Source organism: Ostrea edulis, chromosome 2 (assembly GCF_947568905.1).
Source record: "Ostrea edulis chromosome 2, xbOstEdul1.1, whole genome shotgun sequence".
Classification (NCBI taxonomy): domain Eukaryota; kingdom Metazoa; phylum Mollusca; class Bivalvia; order Ostreida; family Ostreidae; genus Ostrea; species Ostrea edulis.
Window position 1 is genome coordinate 98,365,231 of NC_079165.1, and position 9,482 is coordinate 98,374,712.

Sequence of the window (9,482 nt, forward strand, 5' to 3'; positions counted from 1 at the left end):
TTAAGTTTCATTCGATCTTACATTCATATTAGATATTCATCATCGTGCAAAAGTGCCACGATATCATTAGACCGTGACCATGACCGGCACATGTTTTTCGAAGCCATAGTTGTGTACAAGGACTTCGTCACTTGATTTTGTCAGACATCTATTCAGGGTACTTTCTGCATGCTGCACGATTTCCGTGGATCTGGAAATATGCGATTTTCTTTTGTAGTAAATGACACGCGACTGACGTACTTCATCTATTGTTAAAATTAATATATTATTACCGCGCTGTATCCAAATTCCTGTGCTTTGTTGAGAACTTACATTATTTCCACAAAGATTTCTAATGAAATTGAAATTGAAAAAAGCCAAGAATACTGCTTGGTTAGAATGTTTACATTAATCACCGGTAATTATGTATATTGGGAAAAGGATATCAAACAATCGTTCCAGTTTTATACAAATGATAATATTGTGCTCTGGTTTAGTCCTCATTACTTTGCGCACAAATTACATGCATCTTTAAATCTAGAGGGGAGGGGGTGTCCGGACCTCCACTCTAGATCCGCGCATGATTCGGATATACAATGTAGTCATTAAGCGGTGTTTTGTGCACATGTCACTAAATGCTAAGTGACCGACGGTGAGTGGGATGGTTAAAGTGTAAATGCAGGAAAAAAAGTTCTCCTTATGTATGAAAATCGCGTTCTAATACTTCAATACCAGTTCCACGATTTAATGATGAAAATAGTAACCAATGACTAGCTATCATGTATTTTTAAATAACACTATGTCACAGAACACGTGCGTCAGTGATCGACAAATGTAAGGCGATTCTGTAAACAAATAATTATTACAGCGACGTAGCAACAGGGGAATTTGGCCCACACATTCTTTTGTTTTGAGAATGTAGTTTTTCCATAAATTTTACATGCAAATTTTGATTTATCACCCCCCCCCCTCCTTTATGGTAGTACTGAATGCTTGCGAAAAAAGCATGAAACGATTAGAGTTGTAGATCTGTTGACATTGATTGCAAATGCAGTCAGAGTCGTTCGTTTCTACTAAAAATGTTTTTCTTAAGAAATGTTTTTTATCTATTTATTTTTTTTACATGTAATGATCGGGGTTCACCGGGTTTTGTCCTCTTGGAACACACAATACAAGCGTATACTTTATCTTTTAGCTTACAAATGAGTAATAATTTAGATATCTAGATACTACATTGTTCATTATGGTGTCCGGATAGGGCCATTTGCAAAAGCGTGACTGCGCGTTAGTCACAACACGCCGCCACGCCAACAAGCAACGCGCCTTCCCGCTCTCACGCCAACAAGCAACGCGCCTTCGCGCAGACAAGCAACGCGCCTTCGCGCTCTCAAGCCAACAAGCAACGCGCCTTCGCGCAGACAAGCAACACGCCTTCGCGCTCTCACGACAACAATCAACGCGCCTTCGCGCTCTCACGACAACAATCAACGCGCCTTCGCGCTCTCACGCCAACAAGCATTACGCCTTCGCGCAGCGTTGCTTGTCTGCGCGAAGGCGCGTTGCTTGTTGTTGTGAGAGTGCGAAGGCGCGTTGCTTGTCTGCGCGAAGGCGCGTTGCTTGTTGGCGTGAGAGCGCGAAGGCGCGTTGCTTGGCGTGAGAGCGCGAAGGCGCGTTGCTTGTTGGCGTGACGGCGTGTTGTGACTAACGCGCAGTCACGCTTTTGCAAATGGCCCTATCCGGACACCATAGTTCATCTATCAACTACCAACATTCACTCTTATAGCAGGGTAGATGCGAATATTTCATTACCATATCTATCATGGAGTAACCTCTCCTAAATGAGTTCGACAACTTTGTAATATAAACGACAGATCGATGAAGTTGGAATTGTTCTGATAGGAAATATGCATGTCATAAAAATACAGGTATTGAAGCATGTAAATAATGAACAATATATTGTAATGAATTGATTTTCAAGTGTCTATATCTAAACCCTGTATGTTTGACTTGCTACTATTTCACTTTTTACGGGGAAAATATAAGCGAATTTTGCATTCGAACTCTCGCACTATTATGCTCTGCTATAAAGGTACTGATTAAGCTATCACGCTTTCATTTTCGATATTATTAAACTTTTTATTTTATAAACAAAGATTGCATTCGGTTGCAGACGTGCATTTTAAAAAAAAGCCAGGCCAAAGACATAATAAAAGTCATACTTAATAACATACATATTATGTATCATGAGTGGGTTTTCAATTCAGATGGACAATCATTAGATGTGTCTGACATAATGCTTAATACAATATTAGAATAGCATTTGAAATTATACATGCAACATACCCAATAAGTTATAATTAGCCTACATGTACGTTAGAATATTAAGACTGGCAAGGCATATTTAGACATGTATTTAGATACGCATTGTAGCCGCCACAGTATATGCACACCAATTTAGAGGGATAATTCATATCATAAACCATCTATGATAAAAACAAATATGTGATTGAACTTTACCATGTGTTCCATTAATTGCGTTGATATCATTGCGTATCTATATCAAACATAAAACGAGTAAAAATGGAATCGGAAATATCTGTGTCGAAGATTCCAATTCTCTGATTACACACTATCTTCTTCAATGCAAACTACGTAGAGTTTTATAAAATTTAATATGCTGTACATATGCATATTATTTATTCATTAAACTTGTATATATGAACACCATCAACGTTGAAATTTGTATTACAGATGAACGCGGGAAATGGTTAAACGTTAAAGTTAATAGTCTGCTCATTTACCAACCAAGTCGAAATTTTGCTCATTGCTGACTTTCAACATGATTAATTTGTACACAAAACATCTTTGTGGTTGTTGCATGTGCTCTATCTTAAAAATGGTTTCAAAGGCATAAAAAACGGCGAATTTCGGCGATTTCGGTAAATCATGTCAATCGGAGATAAGGAAAATGACGTCACAGAACATATTACGTCACTAATTTCCACATGTATCATCAGGGCCAATGCCCTAGTGCATAATCATAATGATTAAACCAAGTGAAACCACATTTTAAATTTATCCTTATTTTGTGGCGAAATTTGGGCCTTAATGTACCTTGCTCTTTACAATTTTGGTAGAGACTTTCTGGCTCATCATTACTATATATTCAGATAGTCTGCTATATGACTAAAAGTAGAGAAGATTTTTAAAGAATTGCAATTTTTTTTTTACAGTTTTTACCCCAACATTAAGGCCCATTTGGGATGGGATGGTGGGTCATGAAATTTACACTTTCTGGTTCCCTTCTCCTATAGATGTTGCATATCAAATTGGGTGAAGATTGGTGCAGTAGTTTTTGAGTTGTTAACACTGGGCGGACGATGGACAAGGGACGACGACTGACGCAGACCAATAGCAATAGGTCACCAGAGTGACCCAGGTGACCTAAAAATGTTTATTATAAATGGTACATGTATTTATAAGATGTTATACTGAGTTCATTTAAGACTTTAAACTGTATCGGAGAACAGTTACGTAATTTATGTTCCAAAAACGACTCCTCAAGTATCAAGGTGTTAGCATTTTACAAAGAGACAAAATAGGGAGGAAATTAGTGAATCTCTTATATTCAACTTTAGATGAATATTTATAGGATTTCCAGTTGCATTCTAGAAACGAGTTTGAAACATTCAAGAACAGTCGCTTTTTCATTTTATTTGTAAAAGAATATTAACAAAATTGAATAAAATCCACAAATTAAAGAGAAACGCACATGAATGTATGTGCAAGACTGCAGTTTTAACACTTGAATAATTCTACCCTCACTTTTATCAAATTGCTGTATGAAACGTAAAAAGTAACGAGAGGCCCATAAGCAACATTGCTCACCTGAGCAGCAGGTCCTAGTAATAAACAAGCTTGAGCAAAACTATCATTATACTACATGTAGTAATTTGATTCAGAAAAAATTCAAAGGTAACAACACAAAATTCATTATTTGATTATTATATCCCCCTGTAGAGGCCCTATAACTCTTCATTTAAACAGATTTAATCTAAGAATGCTTTGTGTCAAGTTTGGTTGAAATTGGCCCAGTGGTTTTGGAGAAGAAGATTTTGAAAAGTCGTCAATGCATTTTTACTAATTTGCTGTTATTGTGGCCCTTCATTTAAATAACCTTGAATCCCCATTACCCCAGGTAGCTTTGTGCCAAGTTTGGTTGAAATTGATCTAGTGGTTCTGGAGAAGAAGTCGAAAATGTGGAAAGGTTACAGACAGACAGACAACGGCCAAGAGGTGATCAGAAAAGCTCAGTTGAGCGAGCTAAAACATTTTAGGAATGCATACTAAAAATCAAAACTTTTCCAGATTATTCTTCGTATAGGAATGCAATATGATGACGTTGTCCATCTGTTAGATTCAAAATAAATTCATCTATGGAGAAATCATGTAAACGAATATGTATAAATTAAAGTACTGACAGTACAGCTGGGACTGAGTTGCACCGCCTGGACTAATTACGATTATATCGATAACATATTCACATCTATTAATCCACCAATGACCCGAGAACAGTTGAGGGAAAGGTTTCCTCTCAAAAACATCTAATTCAATTGAAAAATCCTACTTCCCCCCTAAAGAGGTGTAGAGAATCATGTCTAGCGAGAGAGCGAGTAGATTCCTTAGTAGCGGGAATTTGGAATCAGGGGTAGGCAACCAACAGAATTGGACAATTTAAGTTTACTCCACTATCTGTATGAAAAGTTTTTGTGTTTATCAATTGGAGAGAGTCAATTTTGATTCCTCGAACGATATATACTTATCCGTTTAATTAACAAATTCCGAGTTGCATAAATAGGTGCTGTTTTAAAAGCACGAACTATTCTGATTTTACATTCTAAATACGTATATGATTGTTTTACATAACATTCGACTGAATGAAACGATGTTTGTTGAATTAATATTTATTTCCAAAAATCCCAATCAAGGGAATTCGGAAATTAACTATCCATTTAGGATATAAAAGAAATGAATAGCCCAAAAAAAGGATTAATTTCAGAATGGAATGAATATGTACGGGAATGGTCCGCCGTAAACGTAACCGGAATGAAAAGAAGGGGGAAAATCTATATTTTCCGTGGGGGTCATCTGGCTATAAAAGGTAGAAAATCCTACTATATAGCCACATTCCCGTGGGGGAAGATCTACTATATAGCTATTTTTCCGGGGGGGGGACTACTATATAGCCATTTTTCGGGGGGGGGGGGGGGGGAGATGGCTAGGGGGGAAAGGCTACTATACAACACCGGTCCCGTGGACCTCCGTTTGACAACAGTTATTCGCCAGTTTCTTGCATTTCTTGTCCGTAAACATGAGGTTAGTGTCTATTACATCTTCGGTTGACCCGCTGCATGTCCGGTAGTAGTCCAGTCATGATTCATGTCCATCAGACATTAACAGATATGAACTGGAAAAGTGCAGGAAAAGAAACGCACGAGTCCCGATTAAAATATATCAACGCATAGCTACCGTATTCTAAGCGGACTCCTTGTCCGGTGGTGTCCGTTTCAGTTTTGAACATGCTACAAACTGTCCGCCGGATAGACCGGACTTCACCGTACAAGGAACGCGTTGGCCGAAAGAGAAATGCAAAGGAGCAGAGAGGAGTGGATTGACAGTTTTGTTATCCGTTGGACGTCCGTTAGCATTATCCGGTGAGGTGTGACTGCTGCTTAAACGACAGTTACTAGCATGGGTCAAATTAGATAAAAATTCATCAAATCTCCTTGTTACAAAAGTTATGGTGAAATACGTTATACAAATCTGTTGTCATGAAACTTTATGATCTTTGACATTTTCCTTGTTTATACTTCATATTTTACATCTAAGTTGAAAATACATTGTATTTTTCAGAAAAACACGTAAGTTGTCGTTTATATCTGCATGCAATAAAACAACCCATGCATGTATTACACGAACACCAGGACCCCTTTTATATATTAGCCAAATCATCCACTGGAAGATAATTGGTGTAGATGTACAATCCGGTTTCAGAATTTTTCATTTTCATCCTGGAAACCAATTGGGGAGGGGGGGGGGGTTAAATACGACGTTTTTCAATTTAAAAAATGATTCTCGGAACTCCTCTTAAATTTCATTGCATAAAATGTAAAAGGAGATCTGGGAACCAGATTTTTCTGAAACCTTTCTTTTTTCTGAGACCTTATTGCACATCCGTGAAAAGTAAAGATAACGAACAGTGATTAATCTCATAACTCCTATAAGCAATAAAAAATAGAGAATTGGGCAAACACGGACCTCTGGGTACACCAAAGGTGGGATCAGGTGCCTAGGAGGAGTAAGCATCCCCTGTCGACTGGTCACACCCGCCGTGAGCCCTATATCTTGATCAGGTAAACGGAGTTATCCGTAGTCAAAATCAGTGTGCCGAGAACGGCCTAACAATCAGAGTGAAACTATAATTATCTTCCCAAAGATGATTTGGCTACTGTGTAAAATGTAAGAGTAGTTCTGGAAACCAGGTTTTTGTAGAAAAACATCGTTTTTTACTCCCATTTTGCCCCCAGAATAAAATTGAAAGTTCCAAAACCTTATTGTACATCTACAGGACACCACCAATCATATTCCAAAAGACTAATTGGTCACTGTTTAAAATAAAAGAGGAGATTTAGGAATAAGAAAGGGTGACAGACGGACGGGACCACGGTAGTAACAATATACCCGAACTATCTCTAGAAAGTGCAGGTATAAAAATTAATTTATCCTAGGTTATTTCATTCATCTGTTCACAAAGCTAATGCCATGGCTGAATTGTTAAAATGTCAGCAATTCATTCGCTGAATTTATTGATCTAATATTATATTTTATTTTATATTTTTTATTTATTTATTTATTATTATTATTTTTAGAAAAGGACAGATTTCATACAGCTATCCTTCCATGTCATGTGCCATAAGATAGGGATCGTCCTTGCTCCTACGATCTCTGTGCTGACAGAAACTTGTATTACATTTTTTTTTAAAGATTTAAGCCTCGCCAAAAAAAAAGAAAAGAATTATTTCCGTTATGCCCTACAGCACACTTTAATAACACACAGTGTACGTGACGGTTGTTCTATGTGTATCTGCATGTTTATTTTAAAACATCGTATTTGTGGATTTAAAGTCACCTTGAATGAACAGCACGTTCACGGTTCTTTAAAACTGCATTGTCAGTAGCACTTGGTCTCCTGGCTATCCATTGCTTATTTACTGATAAATAAAAAAAGAAATCTTGAGAAAAACGTAATTTCAAAACATATGATATTCAATTCAGATTTTTGGTTGAAAAAATATATCGTATCTCGTTAGAACTGAACTCAGCAGTACTATAAGTAATTTTTTTTTTAAATTTGTAACCGCAGTAAGAAAGACAGGAACCCTATACGACACGAGTAAATTTTCATTGGTAAATCGTACAGTTATTGCGAAGGAGAAAACGTGATTTCCTTAAGATATTAAGGACAGGTTGAAAATTTAATAGGGGGATACTAACTCACGTCCACCAAAATCCGCCAATGATAAGCACGCCAAATGGACCTGAAACTAGAATGAAAACTTATGAAAATCACATACAGAATCATCTGTGATAATTTGTTATCAGTATTTGTTTTTCATCTGTGATAATTTGTTATCAGTATTTGTTTTTCATCTGTGATAATTTGTTATCAGTATTTGTTTTTCATCTGTGATAATTTGTTATCAGTATTTGTTTTTAAAAGATTGACTTTCTTTCGCTTTTATGGGCAGATAAATGAATCACACTTGAATTTCTAAACATCTGCATTTATAACGTGTTAATAGTTTTTTTCTTCAAATAAATCGTTAAAATGTGAATTGTCAAATAATATAATAAGTTATGTGTGATAATTTATGCTTATATAAATCCTGGATATCATATGACCTTACATGTACTATTTAGATTTATGTGTATTGGTTATAAAACCATGTTAATTGCTGTCTACCAAAATTGTGAAATTCCCCAACCTTGGGCCAGGAAGGGGTTTTAGGGCACACCCAAATGAATTTATAATGAAAACGCATTTATTCTGTAAAAACCATCGTCTTCTTTGCTTCTGTGTAGCGTTCATTGATACTCTACGCATAGTTATGAAGAGCAGGTAGCCCTCTACCAAAATTGTGAAATTACATACCTTTGCGTCAGGGGTTAGTCTCTTGGACAGAGCTAAACAGGTAAAAGACTGATGCTATATAGTAAAATCATCCACTGTGGACTACTTACTGATATTCTGGGAGCGAGAATTCTATAATACAGTACAAGTTACTTTTTTAAAGGGTGAATGGGACTGACGATTTTGACCACGTGACATGATGTCATCGTCCATATGTTTATCAACAATTCTGGACAATACGTATAATGTATATTACAGACACTAAAACTACATACAGTACATGCAAACATAACTAATCTAAGACACAAATTTATACACCACAAACTAAAGAAATATGTAAGGATAAGATTTCATGACAACAAAATATAATCAGAAAACAGAAGGACCAAGAAATGCTAAGGCAATGCCATAGGGCTGAAACGATACGCCCCCTTCACGATACAATAGATATTGCAATACTTATGCCACGATTCAATACTTTCAATACAATACAATTTACAGAAGAAACCAATGATAACATTGAAGAAAAAATCAATTACCAACATTCACAATCATAATTGTAAAAGCAAAATGTTTTCAAACTGTCAAACGGTAAGATGCCTGTTGGCTCTGTAGTTTAAACTGACAAAATATTGAGTCTAAATACAGAGACCAATGCTCGTTGTATATACTCGGTGCATATTTACCATCAGATAGCAAATTTCAACCATACCATACTGAATTAAACCTTTTAGATGTACTGTTTAATTACCTTTGCACTCTAGTTGATATGGTAATTGGAGTCGATCTCAGTGCCAGTATTTATGAAATTGATCTGTCTCATGTTAATTCATACAAGTCTAAAGCACTATTAAAAAGGATTTATTTTTCGAAACGATATACATGTATGTCGTTCCAGCGTTGATTTTCCTGTTAAAGGGTCTATCTACACCTTTTTACAAACTAAGACCACATTAGTTTTATTTTGTGTAAGAAAACTCCTTGTAGCAATATACACAAGTATCACATTTTTATAAGAATGTGCTTTCAGTTCCACCTCTGACCACCTTCCAGTTTATATGGATATTGCTTTAAACGTAAAGAATAATGTTTCATGTAAACCCCATAACTCTCTGTCAGCTTGGCACAAAGCAGATGTAGGCAAACTGCAAGGTTATAAACTGTATATCAACAATGAATCAAGTGTTCTATTCGACAGAAATCTTAGCTCTGTTGATGACAATACTTTATGCACCGATTTGCACCCTATATTATACACTGCTGCATCCCTTTTTATTCCCTCAGCAAAGTTTAAACCTCACGTTAGACCAGA

The 9,482-nt window shown here is 36.4% G+C and overlaps 1 long non-coding RNA gene across 1 annotated transcript; it reads left to right on the forward strand.

Moving 5' to 3' along the window:
- Positions 1-6,078: 6,078 nt before the first annotated feature.
- On the forward strand, positions 6,079-8,290 carry LOC130052006 (uncharacterized). Its single transcript, XR_008800315.1, has 2 exons — positions 6,079-6,744; positions 6,909-8,290. It is a non-coding gene; the product is annotated as an uncharacterized LOC130052006 (long non-coding RNA).
- The last annotated feature ends 1,192 nt before the right edge of the window (positions 8,291-9,482 follow it).